We start from the raw sequence: 25436 nt of genomic DNA on the forward strand, positions 1-25436 counted from the left end.
AATAGCAAAACAAAAACCCAAAACATTTGTTTTTGAGAATGAAAGTTTTAGTTTCATTGCACAATAAAATATGTCCTCGCTTTCCATTAAAACCAAATGCCATTTATGTAGGACAGGCCTAACTCATTCTCCAAGAAATAATGCAAACAAACTTTTTCAAGAGATGTCAAGTGCCAATTCCTTTTCAAATATAAAGATTAGGGATGTTCATGAATGATGTAAAACACACACACACACAAAAAAACAACAACAACAAAAAAACAACCAAATGCCATGACTTCTGAATGTTAGTAAAATCCTGTGGTTCTTTTTTCTTTGTTATAAATAGCCTTTAAATTAGCCCCAAAGGGAAAAGTCTCCTGCTTGTGCTTTTGAGACAAGGAAAACTGGAGGGGGCCATTAAAGCCAGACCACTCCACTCATTCCTCCCCTGTCGGGAGCCAAGCTAATTGCATGCCGGGGGTGTCTACGGTTTTGGGGGCTTGAGGGTTTTGTGGATCCTGGGATTTTTTATTTACTTGGCCCTTGTTTTTAGGTTTTTTAGATTTGCTTGGTTTTCAGTCGCGAGCAGGTTTAACCGTGACATTGGGTCCTGTGACTACTGGGGGGCGATCAGGCACCTTAACGACCTGCAGGGTTAGCAATATCCCTGAATGTATTCCTCCGGAGCGATATAATCGCAAACCCCATGATTTACCTAATTCCCATCCTTCTGCCCGTTTCCCAGCATCCGTGAACTGTATCTTAATTTTGGAATCCTGGCTGTTGGGTTTGAAAAAAATAGCCAAATCTTTCCCAGAGCCTCTCCACCAGGTGGAGGTGCTGGTTTCACATCCCCATGCTTTACAATAATATTCCTTAGGGCCCCCGCATCGGTCAGTCTGTTTTTCCCCCGGGCACATGTACCAACTGCGCCATCTGCATTCTGGATAAGAGTCCTGTTTAGTCCAGCTAGTTTGGACCCAAGATCCTTCGGCCAGCTGGCATAAATCAAAGCGGAGTTCAGGAAACTCTGGCAGGGGTCCCTGTGTCGTGGTTAGGATTATTCTTTTTCCTGTCTCGGGGTTGCGGATTACCCACGTCCAGTTGGATGGTCTTTGAGGGTTTGCAGCATCTGAGCACAGGGGTAGGTAGAGAAAAAAATAAAGGCATAGGACAAACATAATTCCCGTTCCTTGAGACATCTTTTCGCTGCAAATCAGATAAGGCTTGGCTTCGGGGGGACGTACCAGCTGGTCAATTCAATCTGAAAGCATAAAGAGAGGAAAAAAGGTTCTCAGGGTTGCATATTTTCCCTGGAAGGAGGGTTATCAACAGGCTTAAAAAGTCGTTCTGGGAGCCAATCAGCCACTCCTTTATTATCAAGTATACAGGCTGGTCCTCTTTCCCAGACCAACATTGGGTCAGACCCTTCCATTGGGAGGTCAGAGGATCCTTCCACACAATAGTGGCATAATTATTAATGGTTTGTGGGTGCCAAAGGTGATCAGCTGCAGATTTTTCCTTAACATCCAGAGTTAACAAATAGGACATGATGAAGAATATTTTTGGAGTTCCCTTCGTAGGATAAAAGGTCTGTGTTTTTAACTTTTGAAAAGTATTTTTAAGGGTCTGATGGGCTTGTTCAACAATTCCTTGGCCTTGAGGATTATAGGGAATACCAGTGATGTGTTTTATTTGCATCTGACGGCAGAAATGTTGAAAAATTTTGCCAATATATCCGGGGCCATTATCGGTCTTAATAGTCTTAGGCTTTCCCATAACTGCCATGCACTTAAGTACATGGGCGATAACATTTTTGGAGGCCTCACCAAAGTGTGGTGTAGCAAAAATAAATCCACTGAAGGTATCAACAGTAACATGAAGATATTTAAGAGTACCAAAAAAAGGGACATTGGTAACATCCATTTGCCACGGTTCATTAGGAACCAATCCTCGGGGATTAACTCCCAAATGGGGTATTGGCAACAGGGTAACACAATTTTGGCACTGTTTGACAATTTGCCGTGCCTGTTCTCTGGTGATTTTAAAAAGGAGATGAAGGGGGCCGGGACTTTGGCCTTTAAGAATATCAAACAAAGGTTTAAGCTCACCCGTAGTCAATTTAAGATAGAGGTGGAGCCAGTTAATGTCACCTAAGAGTATTTGAAAATCATTTAAAGTTTTAAGATGATCAGTCCTAAGTTGAATTTTTTGGGACAATATTTTGTTGGCAAAAAGTTCAAAGCCTAAAAATAAATAGGGAGGTTTTAACTGAATCTTATCCGGTGCAATTTGAAGACCTGTGCTGGTAGGAGCATTTGAGAGTTGCTGAGAGAAATGGAGAAAGCAATAAGCATTCGGTCCAGCAAGAAGAATATCATCCATATAATGAATTATATATAGAGAGAGGGATCCTTTAACCTAAACGGGTCTATAATTTGAGCAACAAATTTTTGACACAACGTAGGGCTATTGGCCATCCCCGGGGGCAAAACTTTCCACTGAAACCTAGGCATGGGGCCTTTAAAATTTACTACTGGTAGACTAAATGCAAAGTATTCTTGATCCTCCAGGGATGGAGACGGATGGTGAAAAACCAATCCTTTAAATCAATAAGAATTTTATAATATCCCTTGGGAATAGCAACCGGAATAGGAAGGCCAGGTTGAAGGGCACCCATAGGAATCATGGCCTTATTAATTTCCCCTAAGATCTTGAAGAAGTCTCCACTTTCCTGATTTCTTTTTTATTACTAAAATGGGTGTGTTCCAAGGGGAAGTGGTAGATTCAAGGCAGCCTGCAGCAAGCTGTTCCTGTACTAACGCTGTGGCTGCGGCCAGCTTTTCAACTGTTAGAGGCCACTGATCACCCACACAGGCTCTGTCCTTTTCCAAGAAATTTTGTCTGTGTGGAGTACAGGCATGTCATTGGCCACTCAGGAACATTTTTATAGCAAATGTCGGCGCGATCAGCCTTAGCATCGACCTGAATGGGCGACGTAAGTCCCTGAGAATTCTTTCCCAGCCCTTGGCCTGGACGATATCCCTGATTAAGCATCGGTTGAGTAATTAATTCATTGGGGCTACACATAATAAGTCCCAGTGAGAAAGAATGTCTCTGCCCCATAAATTAATGGGGAGGCCGGTGACCACATAAGGCTGTACCATGCCTTTGTGTCCTTCCTCATCTTCCCACAAAATACTTTTAGAACTTTGAAGAGGGTTAGAAGTCTGTCCTATTCCTTTTAAATGAGTCATAGAAGGGTTAAGGGGCCAGCCTGAAGGCCAATCCCTATTGGAAATAATAGTAGCATCTGCTCCTGTATCAACAAGGCCCTCAAAAATCCTTCCATCTAATTTTAACTTTAGTAAAGGTCTTTTATGTGTAATTTCCTGTACCCAATAAGTATCTGAGGAGCCAAAGTTATTAGAGCCTCTCTAGTGTTTGTAGCTGGGGTTATTAGCAATGAGAGGTAGCAGTGCCAGTTGGACAATCCTTTGGCCAGGGAAAGTAGTTATAGGTCCTTGAGAAGCAGTCGCCACTATTTTGATTTCCCCAGTATAATCACTATCAATGATGCCTGGCGAAATATTAAGACCCTGGATGGTGGAGCTTCCGCGTCCCAAAATTTAGCCAAATGTATTTGGGGGCAGAGGGCCAAAAATTCCAGTGTAAAGGATCTGAGTCCTGGAATCAGGGGTTAATATTGATTGGGAGGTGGCACAGAGGTCCAGTCCTGCACTACCTGGCATTGCTCGCATGAGGGAGATGACATTAGATAGCTGGAGATTGGGGGAGGAACCTGACAGCCCCAGGGTTCGACCCCATTGTTGGCTTGGGGCCCTGGGGTGGGCCCCTCATCAAGTTTCCCTGCTTCGGATTTCTCTGGTTATCAGTCTTTGATCAGCATTCCGAGGCCCAATGTTTCCCTCTTTTGCATCAGGGGCAAAGGGGGCGGGGGGGGGGGGGGGGGGGGGGGGAGGCGGGAGGCCTCTTTGCCTTAGGGACTGGGCATTCCCTCAAAAAATGGCCAGGCTGTTTACAATTAAAACGTCTTAGCCTTGGGCCCCTGAGTAAAATCTCTCAGGGCAGCTCCAATAGCCAATCCAATACTACGGGAGGCTGGATCAACATCAGCACAAAGTCTGATATAATCAGAAAGAGTTTTGCCACAGTGATGAGGACTGAGCACGTATTGCGGCTTGACAGTCAGAGTTGGCATTTTCAAAGGCAAGATGTTTAATGAACTCATTATCTGTCTCCTCGTGCCCCATAAAACATTCTGCAGCCTCAGTAAGGCGTCCCACAAATTCGCTGAACGGCTCTTGAGACCCTTGGCGAATTTTTGCAATGGAAGAAACAGCCCACCCCTGAGAGGGAAGGCTCTTCCAGGCTTGGAGAGCTGTATGTTGAATCTGAACAAGTAATCCTGGGGAAAATTTGGCCTGTGTCTCATTACTATCATAGGGACTCTGGCCTAGCAGTTTATTCAGGGCCCAGGTTTTAGATGGACCCGGGCAATGACATTGCAACGTGCAATGTCCTGACACCTCTCTCAGTATAATCAGCTTTCCGGGAACTAAGCGTTGCTTTAGCTAGCATTCCCCAGTCATTTATGGTAAGCCAATCTTCGCTCAAGGACTCCAAAAGAGAAAGTGTAAAAGGGGCAATTGGGCCTTACGTAGAGACGGCGCTCTTAAGTTCCTTTATATATTTAAGTCTATATTTTTGAGTCTTAATAACTAGAGGATTACCTCCATCTTTCTCATCAGAGGATTCTAATTTTTTAGGGTCTGGCTCCTTTTCCTCTACATCCTCCTCTCCCTCTTCTTCACTATCTTTCTGGGCCTTCATACTATGGGGTGGGGGGGGGGGTGAAGATTTAATTTGGGATCTGGTTACCCAGAAGGCATGAAGAGTCTTCCTATCTTTTGTCTTGCTTTTTTTGGACAGGGCATTAGAAGGGGGATTTAGTTCCAGGTCTAGTTCTCGAAGTTGTTGGAGTAAATCGAATTTTTCTTTTTTGATTTGGAGAAGGGTTTTTAAGGACTGAGCTTCTCTGGTGATTTTAAACAATAGCCTGCCATGTAACTTCTGTTAGACCATTTACAGGAGGGAAGGCAAGCGCGGGAGAGCAGAAAGGAGGGGAATTTCCATAAGATGGCAGCTGTGTTAGAATCGGCGGCTTCCTCTTCTGCTAAGGTTGCCGCCTCTTCAGGTGAGAAAACATCGTCCCCAGGATTGCCAGAATTTAGGCTTGATAGAACGGGATAAATGGACTGTGGCTTATGAGTTTGGGGAGCATCTGTAGACATTGGGATAGAAACAGAGGGGCAGGGGGACTTAGAAGACTGTTTTAAAAGGGAAGATTGACTCCCTTTGAATTTTTCTTTTAAAAAAGTTTTACTGTCCTTCACCACCTCAGAGACATCTACCTGAAAATGTCGAACCTGTAGGTCTTCATTTATGAGGTTCCAGTAGGAGAAAGCCTGAACAGGCACCTTCTCGGAGTCGAAAATGCGGTGTCTTTAAGACAATCACCTACACGCTGCCATCTGTTCTCGTCTATGGTCCCTTCTTGTGGGAGCCAGGGACAAAGATCTTCCAGAAACATAAAAAAATCTACCAAATCCTTTTTTCTTAACCCGTGCACATCGTGCCTTGAGAGAGGCTTTGAGACCGTGTGTAAAAAGTTCCTGCTTACTAAGCGTTTGTCCCGTAATTGCGTGGCTCTTCTTACCTTCCCGGGCCTGGATGGCAGATGCGTCCTTCTGCGGTGGCGGTATGCGGGTCTTCTCTCACCCAAGGCGGCGACCCAAATAAGACAGCCGGCACACTTCTTCTAGCGACGTGCAGTTCCGCTTCTGTTCCTTGAGCCCCACGTGGCACCACTTGCCCCGGCCTGCAGGGTAGTCAACTAGAGCTCGAGGGGGAGCAGACCTGAATGAGAGACAAAGCAGACACAAGGAGGGAGACCAACACAGGTTTCTGATCAATCTTTATTTTTGCACAGCTGCTCCTATGCGTTCAGCGGGAGGACAATTGATGTAAGCTGGTTACTTGGTAACTATCTTTACATACCATACGCCTATGATACACCTGGGAAGGGGGTCAGGAGGCGGTCAAACTGACCCAGCAGGATATTAGTCAGATGTTTTTCCCTGCCGAGGGGGATATCACGGTTTAGTCATCTGTGGTGGGTGAGGCTTCACAAATTCCAGCTGTTAGATCTTACAGTATGGCGATTAGCTTGGCCCCTAACACTCCTCATATTTTTTTTTCCCACCAAAACAGGACAAGGGGTACCTGGGGCTGGAAATGAAGGTAAATTGTATGGTCCCATTTCCCCTCCTCTCCTCCACGGGCAACTGGACTTGACATGATAAGTCCTCCACCAGTCAGCCATCATGTCTGTTGTTCCTTCTCTGCCCATCGGAGAGCTTTGGTAGAGCTCTGAACTTCAACTGCCTATGAGGATGGGAATGGCATAAACAAAGGCAAGGAAAAGAACTGAACTAAAGCACTGGTTCTGAGACTACAATAGCTACAGAAACAATGTAAAACTGCCGAGGAACATATACAGTAGCAAAAGACAGGCAGAAATTATATATGTTTATTATATATAATACATATGTAGAGGAAAAAGTAAGCCATGAGTCAGTGGATGTTTATTTATGTGTGAGAGGGGAGGGAAGTTATGCATAGAGATATAATTAAATACCTAAACATAAAACATAAGATAACTGTCTATCTAGGGGAGCTCTGATAGTGGGAAGGAAGAAAGAAAGGAGATGTGGATGAATGTCATCTTTTTAAAAATTGTATTTTATACAGTTTTGAACTTAAGCCATGTTATGACTTAGATATAGTTTACCAGCTCAACTATGGGATTTTTGTTACCTAGAAAAATAGAAGCAAACTGATTTTGGAATCAAACTTGAATTCCTCTTACTGTGCATCATATAGGCAACAAAGAACAGCATGGAATATGATTTTCTGAAGTGATTTTGAAGTGCAGGAGTGTTGGAGACTGCCTCGGGGTCTCTTAACTTGTTGCCTAAGACTTTTAATATGATAGGCTTAGTAAAAAAGTTTTAGGCTGATTACTTTGTGCTAAGAGACACCTGGTTGCTTTGCTCTGTGTTTAGAGACATCCGGACTGCTATCTTGACAAGTTAAGCTATAGACTGTTCTGCCTCATGCTAAGGAATGTTTGAATTGTTACCTCCACAGGTTAACTTGCCCCATGTCCTGTTTTCTCAGGCCCCGTTTCCTGCTTACCATGAGATTCTTGCAAAATTTAAAATTCTGCTGCGCTAGCCCCTGCTTTAGAGCCCTATATAAACCCCCTCTGACTTTCAATAAACAGACCTTGATCAGAACACTGTCTTGGTCTCATTTGTTTGTCTGTCCCACTCATTTAGGTACGGTTCCCTCTCGGGACTCAGTTGACTGAACCCCGTGGGCCAGGGCTTATACTTGCTTAGCTATCACCTTACTTGAGCCATGCCCACAGGCTTTAATGCTTCATCTTTAATGAAACATATTCTACAAACAAAGCAAACAACATTAGCAGTAGCCAGATGGCCGTGGCTCACACCTGTAATCCTAGCTACTCAGGAGACTGAGATCCTGAGAATCACAGTTTAAAGCCAGCCCAGACAGGATATTCCATGAGACTTGTATCTCTAACCATCAAAGAGCCAGAAGTTAGAGGTGTGGCTCCAATGGTAGAATGCCAGTTGAAAAAGCTAACGGACAGCACTCAGGCCTTGAATCTAAAATTAACCTCATTTTTCTGGTATTTCTAATGAAATCAGTATATGGAGGGGGTCTTGACTTACACTATATGGTTGACTTACACTATAATAATACATGATTCAAATTGTATGCTTATACACACATGCATGTAGACTATGGCAAAAGTGCTAGGTTAATGTTAGGATCTGGAATTTCCTGTATAAGAAAACAGGAGGGGGCCTGGAGTTAGGCCTAGTGGTAGAATGCTTGCCTAGCATGCATGAAAACCTGGGTTTGATTCCTTGGTACCACTTACATATAAAAAGCTGGAAGTGGTGTTCTAGTTCAAGTGGTAGAGCTCTAGCCTTGCGAAAGCCCAAGGACAGTGCGTAACACTGCTTGGTCGATGTGGAGAAATGCTCAGTCACATGTCGCCATCAGCTGTGTTTAAATTATCCTGTGGTCTGCTGTTTCCTTGCCCTTAATTTTGTAAAATTCTGCTTCCCAAGACACAAATGATGTGTCAAAAGTAAAGTAAAAGTTAATATGCTTTAATTTAAGTGATAATTTTAGGTCTGTTGAATGGGATTGTGCCTTTAGTAGAAGCTGGATAGCATTAGAGAAAAAAAAAAGAATCAAGCATCCATAGTATAGAGCTAAAGCTTACACACCTAAACATGAGTGGGCTTTCCTCAACAGCAGTATCCTTGGAACCAGTGATGAATACGTGCTAAGGGTCTATTATTTTAAGGTTATTTAAGAGAATACCCTTATCCTTAGAGGATTCAGGATGAATTAGGGATGAAGTTTCAAGATAGACATCAATTTAATTTTTAAAAATTTAGGTAGATAATGAAGATGATAAGACACATAGATAGAAGATATATATGTACAGTACACGCCCGAGAGGGGGTAAATAAATGATAGACAATAATCACATAAAAGATAGACAGTAGATGATGATGAAGATAAATGACAGATGCATAGATAAACAGTCACAGAGGAATCAAGTATGATGGAATGTTGGTAATTAATCAACTAATACTTTTTCATAAGCAAAAGTTAGATGGAAAGACACATATGGATTAACTAAGATAAGTATTATCTGACCCCTAGTTAAAAGCAAATTTGTGCATTTTCTTTTTTTCTTTTCTGAGTTGTTGAGCAAAAAAGTTGTTGAGCAGAGCAGCATGTAAACAGTGGGCAGGACTGTGCAAAGCACCTGGCTAGCCTCAGAATGTCACTGTACAGATGAGGAGGTCTGGGCCCTGAGCACAGTGGTGGTGCAGATGCAAGTCCAGCCTTCAGGAGGTTTCATTCTTCCCAGTAAGAGAATGTGTGTCAAAATCAGAATGACCCAACTACAGCGTGTGCCCGTCGTGCTCTTGGGCCAGTCACTTAAGAGATGGATCTTGTTCCTGAGAGTCATTTTGAGGATGGAGTTAGAAAACCATAGGAAAGGCTGAGAAGGGAATTGTCACCAGCCAAGAATCCAGCCAAGACTGGTTCTTATTATGGTTCCCAGGTCCTCATACTTCTCTCTTTAGTTTTCTGCTTCTTGGGCTTTTTCCACAGTGGCCTCTGTGATTGAGGAGCGTCGCTGTTGTTTGGGCACTCAAAGGGAACTGTGCAGGACTGTAAATGAGAAGGAGCTCCCACTTCTCACGTGTCTATTCTTGATCAGCCATCTGACAGGAGCCATGCTGGGCCATTCTGCTGAGAAAACCCAGGGTCAGCAATCATTCAAGGACTTGCTGTCTCTCAAACAGGACAAAAGAAGCTGGCTTCTGTCCATATTATCATCACAGAAAACTCTGAAGAAATCAGGGTTGATTTGAAAGCAGATTTTTCTAAACAAATAAAAGAATATTTGAGAAAAATACAAATCTAGATACCATTTGACCTTTGGTTTTATTGTGTATTTATATATAGAAATAGAATTTTTATGGGGGGGAGATGGTGGTTTTATTCTAAGACAAGGTCATGTATCCCAGGGTGACCTGACTTTGGACGCATGATCCTCCTGTCTCACACTCCCCCGTATTGGGATTTCAAATATGTGCTACTCAACTCAACTTCCAAGATTCATAAAATCAAAAAGAAAAAAAAAAAAGCACCAGTACTAGGGCCTGAACACAAGGCCTTGCACTCCCAACTCACTTTCTTGGTCATGGCTGACACTCTTCCACTTGAGCCACACCTCCAAGTCCAACATTCTGCTGGTTAACTACCCATAACAGTTTCAAGGGCTCTTCTGTCTGGGCTGGCTTCAAAGCAGGATCCTCAGATCTCACCCTTCAGAGTAGCTAGGATTAAAGTAGAATTTAGCAACAATATTTCATATACATCAGGTATTACTCTGGGTATTTTCTATATGTAATCACACTTAATCCTGCTAGCCACTCTTTCAGGGAGATTTTCCCCTTTTACAAATGAGAACACGGACTTCTGAGAGACTGATCCAAAAAAAGCCTGACCTGAGCTGTAGAGTTGTCTTGTCCAGAAGAGGAACCCAGAGGCTCCCGGGCTCCCAAGTGTCCCGCTGGGTTTAAGTGGCTCTAGAGACCACGCCAGCCAGGAAGCACAGTCCAGGTGTAAGCTACAGGAGTAGCACCGGCGTGCTTGCTAATTGGCTGGAATCAAGCTCCATTCAGAGCCCCTGGACTTGCCCAACTGTGGGTGGACTGACTCCCAGGCAAACCGGTGGCATCAGGATGCTAGAATGTGGGAGGGGGGGGGAGAATGTCCATCCGGACGCCAGCATGGAGGGCATGTCCTGGGCAGGCAGCCTGGGGCCTGAGCCTCGAAAGATCCCCCAAGTCCTTACCTGCAGGAAAGTCATCTCAGTCATCTCAGGTCACTTCATGTTTCCTTCCGTTCTGATGCGCCTAAACTGGAAAATAGCCCCACGGAGGCTGGCTGCCTGCTGCTGAACCGAGTTCCAGGCCCAATCCTTCCTAAAAGTCCGTCGTCTCTTTGGCCCCTGGCTTCCTTGGCCTGTAGAACTCATTTCCACCAACAGACCTGGGTAAGAGGGTTCTCTCCGTGTGAATCCCATGTTTCTCTGCTCATTTGCCAAATGCAATCTGCCCTGAGCCTTTCCTGGAGTTAATCAGTACATGAATAAGAGTATGTCTATTTGCAAGTTCTTTTCTAGTTGAGAGAGAGACAGAAAATAAAGCAAATGGTTGGTTTCAGGGGGAAACTCAATGCAAATGCTATAAGAATGACATGAAACAAAAGTTGTTCTATGTGTAAGGAAAATGGAAAAGGAATAGGCCAGACTCGATGTTTACCAGGCAAGGACTGTTTATTGAGGAACAGAGAGTGGCACAGACCTTCCCTCGGGACTGGAGGTTGTGCTAGCGACTGGATTGGGGGGTAGGCTTATGTAGGGCTTAACAAGGAAGCAGGAAAGTCCATGAGACTCTGATATTTAATGAACTAGCAAAAAGCTGGAAGTGGAAGTTTGGCTCCAGTGATAGGGAGCCAGCCCGGAGTGAAAAAGCTGAATGAGAGCACAAGGTACAAGGATCTTAGTACTAATCCTGGTACTAGCGCGCGCACACACACACACACACACACACACATACATATAGACACATAAACACACAGACACACATACACACACAGAAAGAAAGAAGGAAAAAATAGAGAAGTATAGGCAAGGAAGGAGAAGGAGAAAGGAAAAAGAAAAAAGGGGGGGCTGGGAGAGACAGAGGGAGGAGTAGAGAAAGAAGCAGGGTGGGGGCGGGGGGGTGAAGAGAGGAAGTTAACACTCCTTTCTCCCAAATCACACCACAACTCTAACATTTTCCTCTCTGTAGCATATAATTCCACCATTAGACATCTGCTGTTGTGAAATCATTAATCATTCTAAAGGTCTCAATGAGCATAAACTAATAGAGTAGCCCCGAGAGTCCTTGAAAATGAAGTGTTAGGAGTTTGGAATTTTGTTAAGGAAGCACAAGTTCAAACCCCAGTTTTGATGGGCACAATCTAATCTGGTCACCATCTAATGAATACCCGGCCCATGGCTCTGCTTTCCCTGATGTCATACAAAGATCAAAATGCCAACAGGCTTGGTTCAAATGTGGACTTCCTTCCTCACTGGCAGGCTTTTCTATGTGGCCGGGGGGCCTTGCTCAGCACCTAAGTGTGGTGTGCACAGATGGTGAGAGTGAGTGCTCCAGGACAACTATCTCATCGTGAGGTTCTCACTTTTATGACCTAATTTAAACCTCATTGCTTCTAGTCTTGCCTTGTGTCTACCTGCCTTACTTTCCCTTCCTCCTTCCCTCACTCCCTCTTTCCCTCCTTCCTTCTTTCCTTTTTCTTCTTCTCCTCTTATTATCCTTACTTCATTGTATTTATTTGTTGTATTTATTTATTTATGTAGGTTGTGACCTTGAACTCTGAGTCTGGGCACGGTCTCTTAGCTTATTTTGCTCAAGACCAGTGCTTTACTACATTGAGCCACAGCTCCACTTCCAGTTTAATTGGGGATAAGTGTCTCATGGACTTCCCTGCTCAGGCCAGCTTTGAACCTCAAGAGTCAGATGTCAGCATCCTGAGTAGCTAGGATTATAGATGTAAGTCACTATCACTCAGCCTCTCTTATTATCTTTAAGTAGTTGTCCAAAGAGGTTTCAATTTAAGAAGTCAGTTTATGAGTACAATACATCTTGATTAATGTCATCCCTTCCATCCTTCTATCCTATCTTCCCTAACCCCATCCATCCCCTCAAGTTATCTGGTTCTAATCCTGTCCCTGTCTCAGGCAGTGCAGTAAGGGGTGAGACATGAGCTAGTGAGGGCACAGAGAAGAAATATGGAAAAATAGTTCCAGGCTGCCCTTGTGCTTCAGTATTACACATGAGCAATGCATGTCAGCCTTCAGGACTTCAGTTCTCTCTCTCTCTCTCTCTCTCTCTCTCTCTCTCTCTCTCTCTCTCTCTCTCTCTCTCTCTCTCTCTCCTTTCTCTCTTCTCTCTCTCTCTCTGTAGCTCTTTCACTCTCTCCCTCCTATTTCCTGGAGTTCATTTACATAAATATGATTCTGTATGATCAGATGCACATAAGCTTTGTACCTTTCTGTTATTCTCCTCCTTTGGTTTTACTGTGTGTGAATGCCTAAAGACCTTATAATTTATTTTTTTTAATTTGCATCAGTAAGAAAGTTTATTGAAATTCATTAGTAAATGAGAACAGAAAGTTTTCCTTTTTTTCTATCATCAAAAGAATACTTTCTGATAAAGTGAGAAGAAGAAATATAGAAATCACTGAACACCTTTTAGACACCTTATTTTCAAGGAGCGAGCCTACTTCCACAGGCCTTCAGTACACTACATTTTCTTTTCTTTTCTTTTCTTTTCTTTTTTTTTGCAGGGTTTTGTCTTCTGTGCAGCAGTGTAGAATGGGCTGTGTGGAGGGAGATTCATTCCTTTCTTTGTAGCTCAGTAGTAGTGTTTCTTGGTTTCTGATTCAACCATGGATGAAAGGACTCTACCATCAAGTGTCACTTCTTCAATAATCTGTATAATTTATTATGTCCTGGTATATTTTAGATTTAGCTTCCACATATGAGAGAAAACATGTGCCATTTACCTCTCTGAGCTTGGCTTATCTCAGGTAACATGAGTAGTTCTAGGTACATCCATTTCCCTGGAAATGACATAATAGTATCTTTTCTAATGGCTGTGTAAAATTCCATTCTATAAAAGTACCACATTTTTTTTGGGGGGGGAGGGAATCCACTCATCCACTGAAAGTTTTCTCCTTTTTGACTATGCTGTCTGCATTCTTCCTTACCCCAAATGCAACAACAGATGCTCCAGTTATAGGGGTCCTTGTTTTATATCACTTAGGGTTCCAAGCTTCTTTCCTTAAAGGAAAGTGCAAGTTAAAAAGTTTTGCAGCTGGGCGCCAGTGGCTCACACTTGTAATCCTAGCCACTCAGGAGGCTGAGGTCTGAGGATCATGAGCCAAAGCCAGCCCAGGCACAGAAGTCTGTGAGACGCTTATTTCCAGTGAATTGCTAAAAAGTTAGAAGTGGAGCTGCAAGTGGAGGTTCCAAAGTTCATCTAATCCTAGTCTCTAAAGTTTACACAAAAGCTTTATCTCTGGAGAACAAACACTTCTAGAACGCACTTTGCCCTTCCTCGTCAGTTCCCAGAAATGCTTCCACCCACTTCAAGTGGAGAACAGCCCTTCTCTCACTTGGCCATCGCTGTTCAGGTATTTCAGGAACAAAGGCCTACCTACATCGTGCATGGGGAACAGATGGATTTGGGTGCCAAAAAAAGAATGCAGAGAGAAGCCCTGCAAAGCTTTCCTTCTTTTAAGCTGCTGGTCCTCTTGGTTTCTGATTCTAAATGGGGACAGACTGGTTGAGACTCACTCGCTCTGTTCCAGACAGTGACACGTGCTATGGGGTGAAGCTGCCCTGTGGCTCCTCCTCCACCTTGAATAGGACTAGCCTGGCTTTGCCATGAGAGCCTCCCATCCCTGAGCAGAGCCCACAGCCTCCTTGCACAGCAGTTCAGGTGTAGAGCTAAAGTTGTTCAAGGCCAGACAGTTAAAGACTTGCTTTTCAGATTATGTACTGACTTTATTTTTTTGGCAACTAACAATACAGTGCATCTTGATCTGTGTCATGTCTTCAACATTCACACCCCCCTCCCTCTATCCACCCCTTCCTTTATTTCTCAGTTCTGGGGCATTGACAACACATTCTCGCCTGCATTCTACTCCTTTCCCCCTTTCATTCTTCTACCCCTCTTCTCTTGAGCCCTCTCCCACAAGTATCCATCCATTTCCTAATACTCATTTTATTGGGCTTTGACTTAGTCTTTCTAAGTTCTTATACGGTTTGCACTCTCCATAATGTCTATTATACTTTAGAAAGGTGAGGGGGGCAGTGGGATGGGAGGGAAGGGTGAGAGTGTTGGAAGGGGTGACACAGATCCAGATACCCTCTATTCATAAACTACCTGTTCAATGGCAGCTCCTTTGTGCAACTACCTAAACAAACAAACAAACAAAAAGACCAGGTGCCAGGGACTGTAATTTTAGCAACTCAAGAAGCTGAGATCTGAGGATCACGGTTCAAAGCCAGCGAGGCAGGAAAGTCCTTGAGCACAGAGAGGCTCAGAAATAGCTCCCAGGCCCCAAGTTCAAGCCCCAGGAATGGAAAAAATAAAGATACAAAAAGTCTTATGTTAGGGTCCAGTCCCCCAATATTAGGGTCCGTGATCAAAGGAAAGAGTCTGACACAAAAGTGGAGTTAAACAGAGTTTTATTCCGCGCCTATCATGGAGAATCATACTGACCAGTCAGGACCATCTTTAAGATGTGAGTGCCTAATCTTACAGGCTACTTTTATAGACCGCCAGCCATGTGGTTGGGTTGGGCCATACACAGGTGGCCAATGGAATCCCAACATGCTTGAGTGATGGCTGGGGCAACCACTGACACCTTCGCTGTTTGAACGACTTCTGACACACTGCTCTGAAGACAAAGGAAAGGGAGGGAGTTTCCTGGCAGGCCAAGTGGGGTTGGGTGGGGGAGGAATTCTGGTAACTACATCTGGTTTAATTGCTCTTGTAATCTGAGCTGTTATCAGGGAATTTACAGCCCCCCACCTTGAGTCAAGTACTCCTTTGTCATGAAGACTGGAGATGCCTATAGGGGATGGGTTTTTGGGGGAAGTCCCTTCATCTTGGATCTCAGTTTGGTGCTCTTGGGAAGTGCTGGAAACTTTTAAAAGGTGAAGCTAGTGAGAGGTCTTTACATCATTTGGACATGGTCTTGAAGGAGATACTGGGAACCCGGTACGTTTTCACTCTCTCCCCCAATACCCCTTTTCCTGGTCATGGGCTTCCCTACACACCCCTGCTGTAATAGGTTGCCTCACCCAAAGCAGTGGGGACTACCAATCACAGACTAAAAACTTTGTAACTGTAGTTCTCAGTAAGCCTGTTTACGTTATAAATGAGTCCTCTCTGCTAAGAAGTGTTTTTGCTATATGGAGTCTTTTATTATTCCATATGAAATTTTGGATTGCCTCTTCTATTTCTTTAAAGAATGACATTGGCATATTGATGGGTATTGCGTTGAATTTGTAGATAGCCCTTGGCAAGATTCTCATTTTCACGATGTTGATTCTTCCAATCGAGGAGCATGGGAGGTTTTTCCATTTTCTCAGTACTGCTTTAATTTTCTTTTTCAGGGTTTTAAAGTTTTCATCAAAAAGGTCCTTTACATTCTTAGTTAATTCCTAGGTACTTTATTTTCTTTGAGGCTGTTGCAAAAGGAGTTGCTTTCCTGATTGTTGCCTCATTCCTCTCACTGTTGGCATAGAGGAAGGCAGTTGATTTTCACAAGAGGAATTTTAATACCAAACTTTAGACTCTATTACAGAGCTATAATTATCAAAACAGCTTGGTACTAACACAAAAACAGGCCTGAAGACAAATGGAATAGAACTGAGGACCCAGATATTAAACCACAGACCTATGGCCACCTAATCTTTGACCAGGGAGCCAAAAACATAGAATGGAAGAAAGACAGCCTCTTCAACAAGTTGTGCTGGCAGAACTGGTTAAGCACCTGCAGAAAACTAAAGTTGGATCCTTCTTTGTCACCCTGCACTAGAATTAACTCCAAATGGATCAAAGACCTCGAGGTAAAAGCTGACACACTGAAAACTTTACAAGAAGAAATAGGAGATACACTAGACCTCCTTAGCACAGGTCGAAACTTTCTTAATAAGGACCAAGAAGCACAACAAATCAGAGAAAGTCTGGATAAGTGGGACTGCATTAAACTGCAGAGCTGTAAGGCAAAGGACATAGCTAGTAAATTAATTAGGAAGCCTACAGAATGGGAGAAGATCTTTACTAACCATACAACGGACAAAGGCCTCATATCTAAAATATATCAACAGCTCAAAAAATTGAATCACTCCAAAACTAATCTCCAAAGAAACAACTATCCTATTAAAAGATGGGCCAAACTTAAAGAGAGTCTTCTCAGAAGAAGAAATAAAAATGGCCTATAGACACATGAAGAAATGCTCGACATCTCTGGTCATAAAAGAAATGCAAATCAAAACAACTCTAAGATTCCACCTCATTCCAGTTAGAATGGCCAGGATCAAGAAAACTAATAACAACAGATGCTGGAGGGGATGTGGCCAGGAGGGATCACTACTACACTGCTGGTGGGAGTGCAAACTACTTCAACCACTATGGAAAGCAGTTTGGCAGTTCCTCAAAAGACTAAACATAGAGCTCTCCTATGACCCACCAATTCCGCTACTTGGCATTTACCCCACCGTCCAGAAACAAGGACATACTAAATCCACTAGCAAAATGATGTTCATTGCAGCATTGTTTACCATAGCAAAGATATGGAACCAACCCAGATGCCCCTCAGTTGATGAGTGGATCAACAAGATGTGGTATTTATACACAGTGGAATTCTATGCTGCTGTCAGAAAGAACAACATCTCCCCATTTGTAAGGAAATGGAAAGACTTAGAAAAAAATCATATGAAGTGAAGTAAGCCAGACTTAAAGGAACATAGGCTCAATGGTTTCCCTCATTTGCCATAATCAGTAGAAACCTTGGGCTCTACTAGCAGAGATTTGCAATAGAGCAAAACCTAGATACATAAGGCCATACAGTATGATGCTAAATGAAAGGACCTCTAGGATATAGAAACAAAAGCCATATAATGAGTGATTGTTATCCTTAATGTACTATGTTATCTCTCATTTCTTTTGCTGTTCCTTGGTTATCTCACTTGTTACAGTATTTCACTTTGTTATCTGATACATTGGATATATGCATATTTGGTTATTTGAAATTGGATAGGAAAGGGGGGAAAACAAGATGAGGGTGGGGGAAGAGGGAAATGGAGACCAAGACATGAGAAAGGGTATCAATGTATGTGAAGTAATGTACCTTCCATCTGGCGAATGTAATGTAACCCTTCTATTAATTACAATGAAAAATATATGAAAAAAAATAAATGAGTCCTCTCCAGCATCTATTACCATAACATTAATAAACTTGAGCAATCTGATGTCTCTGTGGGCTGCTCTCTAATGCCTGTTTGAGTAGGGCCAGGGAGTGCAGTGTCAAATTCACTGTTGATCTTCTCCTGACATCTCAATGAGTTCCACACATTTGGTTCTGTACATTTTGTGGATTGATGGAAAAAAACATTTGTAGCAGATATTAAACACTGAGCAATGTGGTTTTTGGAGGTTCTTCTTTTCTACTTTTTTTTCAAATGATGTGAACTTGGAAAGGGGAATTGATTTTATTCTAGGCAGAACTTAATGAGAAAGGAAACTGGTTGCCAAAACCTCTCAAGCTTCATTTCAAAGTCAAATCAAAGTGAGTTTGTATTACTCACTGGTGTGCATGGCCCGAATCTTCCATGCTCAGGCTGAAGCAGCACTGTACCTGTCCTTGAAACTTGTGCCCACCCACTTATTATCAGAACCTTCATAACGTGGGAGTTCCTGGATAAAGGTGGGGTGAGGGAAATAAACTAATAGAGAATTCTGGCAGAAATAAAAATAGAATTCAATAGCACACATATGCCTGTTCTTTCTTGTGGATTAAGTTATAATTATGCCTAACACATTCCATGAATATGAAATATATTGAGAAAACTCCATGCCAGTTTTTTTCTTGTGTGTTTGTCTGTGTGCATGTGTGCCTGTGTACCTGCATGCCTGCGTGCGTGCCTGCTTGTGTGTGTGTGTGTGTGTGTGTGTGTGTGTGTGTGTGTGTGTGTGTGCTGTACTGGGCTTGAACTCAGGGCCTACGTGTGGGCTCCCTTAACTTTTTTGCTTAGCTTGTCTCTGTCACTTGAGCCATAGCTCTTCTTCTGGTACAGATGGTTAATAAAAGTCAGGAGCCTCAGGGACTTTTTTCTCTGAGCTGGCTTTGAACTGCAACCCTCAGTTCTCAGCCTCCTGGGTAGCTAAGATCAGAGCTACGAGCCATCAGTGTCCAGCTTGAGGGAGAAAAATGGAATTTAATAGACCATAGATAGCTTTTCTTTCCTGTGGATGAAGCTACCCGATCCAGGTCCTGGCCTTGCCTAACACTGTGAGTTTATAATGAGGGATGCATGGAAACATTTCTGTGCTAGGTTCTTTGTGTAAAATTAATCTTCTCAGAGAAGCAGCATGGTAGTGAAAATGACCCATTTTACAGACAAGGATACTGAAGTTCCGAGCAGTCAAGTGACCCTTCTAAGGTTGCACAGCTAGGGGTAAGTGGCTCTTGCTGAAATCTGGACTCACTCCCATTGGAGTCTATGACTTATTTCAAAGCAGACAGTTAAATTGGGTAATATAGCTCATTTTAGGCAGATAAATTGAGAAAAATTTTCATTAATGACAACAGTAGAGGAAAAGTTATCATTTAACAATGAAAACAACAACTGTCATTTGTTGATTGTCCCCCTTGTCAGCCTAATTGGCTCAGAGCCTTCTTTTTCTTAAGCCCTGGCTATGGGCTCATCTTCAGCGATGATGATACTGCACTCAGTGAGGTTTCCTAGATTCTGTGTGGAGCAGCCTCTGGGGTGAGGAGCCACACACAGAATTGGCTGTGCATCCAAGTTGAGAGTAAACTAGGTGTTTGTATCTTTAATACTAACTGTTAAGGAGGCTGAGACCTAAGTCTGATGCCTGAGAGAGTCTTATCTCCAACTAATTACCAAAAAAGCTGAAGTAGAGCTATGGCTCAAGTGGTAGAAAGCTAGGTTTGAGCAAAAAAGCTCAGGGACAGTGACCAGACCCTGAGTTCAAGCTCCAGGACACACATACACACACACACACACACACACACAAACACGCTCATAATCAATAATAATAATAATAATAGCCATTTTAAAGCCAAAAGTGATCCAATGATGTCCCTACTTTTGTTTGTAAAGAAATGTAGGTTTGGAACCTTCCCTTCCCAAGTCACACATCGTCCACTAGCTGTGAACCAATTTAATTAATCAGTTTTGATTTCAGTGTTCACCATGTGCTATCCTCCAGATCCCCAAATTTTGTCACAACTTGTGCAGAAGGTGGGACCTAGAAAAGGTTGGTGCCGTCAGAAAATGGACTGACTATAATTAGGAAGAAAAATGTTCAGTGGCCCTGCAACCAAGGGTGGGGGAGGAGCTGGAGCTGGAGCATCAGGTAAAACTTGCTTCTGATCATGAATGCCAAAACTACCTTTCTGAGTTACTTTGGGAGTGGCTTGTCTTGCATGAAATGAAGGCCATGCCTTTTGATTTAATCCTCTCTGGAATGATTTGTTTTAATGTAGTTAAAAAAGAAGAATGAGAAACATCTGTTTCTATAACAAAGGCCCATATTTATTATGTTCATGACACAGGACCTGCTGAGAAGGGAAGGGAAAGGAAGGGGAGAGAAGGGGGATGAGAAGAGAAGAGGGCAGAGGAAGGGAGGGGGTGGGGGAAGGAAGGCCAGGCTAGGCAGGGTTCAGGGTTCCTCCTTTGGCTCTAGGGAATGAGATCTTCACCTCTCCAAGGTTAAATCATGATCTTCCAAGTCACTATTTAGGAGACTGCTCTGGCTCTAAATATTTACACATATTTTTAAAAAAATGGGTAGTACTAGTAGCTCATAACTATAATCCTAGCTACTCAGAAGGCTGAGATCTAAGGATCATGGTTCAAAGCCAGCCTAAGCAGGAAAGTCTGTGAGACTCTTATCTCCAGTTAGCCACCAGAAAACTGGAAGTGGCGCTGTGACCCAAAGTGGGTAGAGCAAAAGAGCTCAGGGACCAAGTGTCCAGGCCCTGAGTTCAAGCCCCACAATCAACTACAACAAAAAATTGAATGTCTAATGTAAAAGGAACATATGACTGAGATAAGAAAAATGAGCCCAATGACTTAAAGGACCATCTAAGGATATTTAATTAACAGCCAGTTTGGATTTGAAGCCTTAGTCTGATTTCTATTATTTCAGTTTCTCCATTTGTCTGTTTGGAATTTTTCACCACTATACCAAAAGAAAAAAAAAAAGTAAAACCAAAAAAACCCTCTAAAATACAAATGTAAGCAAAATGTCTTACAGCCTATGAAGAAACAAATGTAAAGTCAGCATGTAGAAAAGCAGGCGTGATCACCAGCAAGACATCTCTAAAATAGATTAAATAATGATATTTCCAAAACTCTCTAATTTGGACATTAGAAATGTGCTTTCCATGTGCAGAAATGCAGTGATAATTCAATTTCCTGGGGCACATGAGAATAACACTTGAATAGCCTGCCTTCATTCAGATAAATGAATGAGCTTTTAGCCAGCCTCTGTGTCCACAGAATATTTGCTGCCTTAGTGGAAAATAAGATTGTCTTCCTAATAATGGCAGCCAGGATGAGACATGAGTGATCCAGAGTTTGGAATTCTGACATATAATGGGACTATAGCTACATGACTGGCAGGATCAATAGAACCAAGCCTTCAACTGTAAATGAATGAACAATTCATAACAGCCAAAGGGGGGGGAATGGTGTCAGCCCTGCAGTGGTCCTAGGGTTGAGTGAGGGTAATAGACACAAGACGAGCCCAGGAGTAGAAGATGGATACTCCTCTGACCAGGAGAACCCTGTTGTCACTGTGGGAGAGGACAGCGTTAGCCCAAGTCCAGACTCTCAGTCTGGAAAGACAAGGCACACTCTCGAATCAAAGACAGGTAGGTATGGCCAATTTTCTTCTTCTCGTCACACTCTTCTGACTGTGGCAATGCTGTTTTTAGTAGGCAAAGATAGACTTTTCAAATATTAAAGGTTTTCTTTATCCACGCTTTTGTTATCTCATAAAACTTTCATTTTGTAGGTTGGCTCACTTCTATAATCCTAGCTACTCAGGAAGCTGAGATCTAAGGATGGTGATTTGAAACCAGCCCAGACAGAAAAGCACCTTCTAAAGTACAAAAAATTCCAAAATGACACAGGAAAGGTGTTTCTTTGTATATGAATGTGTTTTCCTTCTATACAATTAGGAAAATACATTTATATCTCTCCTAAAATGAGTCCACTGTTTGCTTTTGGAAATAATAAAGGTGTGAAACTGAAATTATTTTCTTTGAGAGGCAACAAACAAACAAAATGGATGAATTGGTAAGTAACAATATTACTCATGCTGTGTTTATTATTAGCAGGAATTTTTGCATCCGGACTTTAGTATGTAAATAAGTGACAAAATGTTTTGATTTATGGAGGCTCATCTGAACAAGAAAATTGTCCTGAGCTTGAATAACAGAAATATACTATCAGCTAGTGAGAGAGGGGTAGATGAATGGAAAAAGGAACAAATATAGGCAGAAAGTAGGAAATGTAAAATGAGTCAGGGGCCCAGGAACAGACAGGATGGACACAAGAAACTGCAGACCTCTTGTACAACAAGGTTCAGGAAACAAAACATATATAGAGGGGCCAGGAGTTTGGCCTAATGATAGAGTGCATGCCTAGCATGCATGAAACCCTGGGTTCGATTCCTCAGTACCACATACACAGAAAAAGCCACATACCCTTGTGCTGTGGCACAAGTGGTAAAGCACTAGCCTTGAAGAAAGCCCAAGGACAGTGCTCAGGCCTGAGTCCCAGCCCCATGACTGGCAAACAAAACAAAACAATCACACAAAAACAAAACATATATAGAATTAGATTTTAAAAAGAAGAAGGAAGATGTTGAGTTTCTCATTTCCACACAACCAAAGATCAGATTTCCTTTGTTCAGCAACTTGTGTGGCATTCTAAAACCAAAGACAACTAATAGTTTCTAGGGGTTTTACTGTCTGGCCAACCAGGCCCCAAGAGCAAAGCAGGCTGTTTTTTTCTGTGAGGTGCCAGTGTCACTACCCAGCAGTGTTCATGGGAATGACAGAAATGTGGTAAAAGAATGATGTGACAACAGAAAGGCTTAAAAAATTCTTCCGAAAAGGACATCTACTTCCCAACATGAAGAAAACTGTATTGAGATTCAAAAATGGAGCAGGACATAGTTATAGATATGTGTATAACTAAGAAGACTTAGGAAGAATAACCCATGTGAAGCACCTCAAACTTTAAAATCTTGTATAAGGATTTTCCTGTGAGTGCAGGCACACAAATACACAGTTCTAAGCAGGGCAGAAGCCTGTCTTCTAGTGAGAGTAACAGGACAGGGACCAGGTGGATTGTGCATATTTCCTCAGCCATACTACCTGATTATCTTTTGCTTCTTAAAAAGTCTCTGTTTTGTTTTGTTTTGTATACCTGTCCCGAAACTTGAACTCAGGGCCTGAACACTGTCATTTTGCTTTTTTGCCCAAGGCTGGTGCTCTACCACTTGAGCCACAGTGCTGCTTCTAGCTTTTTGCTGGTTAAAAGGATATAAGAATCTCACAGACTCTGCTGCCCCCAGGCTGGCTTTGAACCTCAATCCTCAGATCTCAGTCTCCTGTGGAGCTAGGGTTACAGATGTCAACCGCGAGCGCCCTGCTTGGAAAAGTTTCTTGGATCCCTCAGTATCAATTTTCTGATTTGTAAAACCAGCTAGTCTTTCACTGCTAGTCTTCAAAATACCACACAACTGCACTATATTATTATTTATTTTTACCTCAGAAGCCTCTGGATTCTGTCCATTGAGGATTAAAATATTATGCTGGTATATGCACACGCAGGATAAAAATTCACCCAAGTAACATTTGTTGCTTAGATTCTATTTCCAGATGAACTTATTTAGTAAACTTATTCTATTTCCAGATGAACGTATTTAGTAAAATGAACAAAGGTAACAATACACACTCAAGTTCTTTCTTGCAAAATTCTCATGTACTCAATATAGAGCTAACTGTTGGATAATAAAAATGCTGGAATTCCTGACCATTGATTCCAAGATGACAAATGAATGAATCTAGGTAATATTCCTTGAATAGTCAAAACTGACTATGAATGCTAAGGATTTGCCTCAACTTTGAAAAGGCACAATGGTATGCATAATATTCCGTGAAGAAAATTATGATTTATCCCAATTCTTCAGGCAAGGACAAAGAGTAGGAAATTGGAATGTAATGGAAGATTATGAAGGGATTCCTTTATCAGACTCTGTAATTAAATTGTTCCACAATTCCTTCTCTTCTCACAGTTGTGTGGATTGCCTGAGTGATTCTCCTGGTGATTCTCTTGGCATCGTCCATGTGGCAGATGGGCCGGGAACCAGCCCCAGGTAAGGCGTCAGCTATAGCATATTAATTTCAGGGTGTGGCTGTCCTAGATAGCCAGGTTGAGCTTTCTTATATAAGGCACTTTCTAGTCTCGAGGCTATGTTCTCGGAGAAGTCCAAGGATGTGAAAACAGCATCAAGTCCTTTTAAACAGTAGATAGAAGACCTCCATGACATAAACCCTCTATGGAAGCCTGGGAACTAAACACAAGTTGTTGCTCCCTGCACACAGCATGTGATAATGAAGCAGGAAGGAGTAAACTGCTAGGGACACAGGAGCCCCCAAAGGAGCAGGGAGTAACCATGGCAACCGGAGAGGACCAGCTCTTAGGAAGGTGGGCTAGAGACTTATGAAGTCTTCCCGCAGAAAGCAGTTGTGAGACCCCCTCCACACACACATCATTTGGTGGCATATATTAGTGTCAGGTACTATTCTGAACATGTTCCATATACATCCTCACGTAACCTTCATCTTGAACTTGAGAAGAAATGTGCTGCCCTGCCAACTGAGGAAATCTTACAGCTGAGACATGACAGGGAGGCAAGCCTTCAGAGCCACATGGCTCAGAAGTGTGCTGTAAGGTAGCTCTGAGCTTTCAAGAGCTATGTCAGTACTCATGGAGACTGGGAAATAACACATGGAGTAGCTTGTGAAAGAGCTGTGTGAATCTTGAGACATGTGGAATTTTCTTTTTCAATACTGGGATTGAACTTGGTGCCTCATACTTGCTAGGAAAGTGCTCTATTTTATGACTTTAGCCAGGCCCCAAGTCCTCTTGACTTTCAGTTTGTTTTCCAGATAGGAACTTGAGGTCTTGCTTGGGCCAGCCTAGGACTGCAATCCTGTTGATTCCAAAGTCCTTGTTGCAAATCGCTGTGATTTTGTAGAAGGAGGTTCTGTTTCTACTAAGTGACACAGATATAGAAAATTCTCCTCTTTGTGCCAGGTGTTTAATTTGTACATGCATTCCCTGGAGGAAAATTGACCTTTACTCATTAAAAAGTGTACTTTCCTTGGAGAGGTCAGTTATTGTGATTCGTTTGTTTCTTCCACTGGTCCTGGGGCTTGAACTCTTGGCTGGGTTCTGTCCCTGAACTATTTTGCTCAAGGCTAGAACTCTGCCACTTGAGCCACAGTGCCACTTTGAGACTTTTCTGAGGAGTTTAGGAGATAAGAGTCTCATGGCCTTTCCTGCCTTGGTTGGCATTAAACAGAAATTCTCACATCTCAGCCTCCTGAGCTGTGTTCCTCAGTTAACAACACAGGCATGAGCCACCAGCACCTAGCTTTTGTTTGTTTTCTTTTTGTAACAGTGCTGAGACTTGAACTTAGGACCTGGGCACTGTCCCTGAGCTTTTTTTGCTCAAGGCTGACACACTCCCTCTTGAGCCTCACTGCTTCTGTCTTTTTGGTTGGTAATTAGGCTTTCTGCCCCTCACTGGTTTTGAACCTCAATA

At 42.7% G+C, this 25436-nt stretch overlaps 1 long non-coding RNA gene across 1 annotated transcript; it reads right to left on the reverse strand.

Moving 5' to 3' along the window:
* Positions 1-569: 569 nt before the first annotated feature.
* Positions 570-5931, reverse strand: LOC150060047 (uncharacterized). The gene is made up of 3 exons (XR_016536428.1): positions 5723-5931; positions 1230-1246; positions 570-1114 (listed from the first exon to the last, which is right to left on the reverse strand). It is a non-coding gene; the product is annotated as an uncharacterized LOC150060047 (long non-coding RNA).
* Positions 5932-25436: the final 19505 nt, after the last annotated feature.

Source organism: Megascapheus bottae, chromosome 8 (assembly GCF_031878675.1).
Source record: "Megascapheus bottae isolate mThoBot1 chromosome 8, mThoBot2.hap1, whole genome shotgun sequence".
NCBI lineage: Eukaryota > Metazoa > Chordata > Mammalia > Rodentia > Geomyidae > Megascapheus > Megascapheus bottae.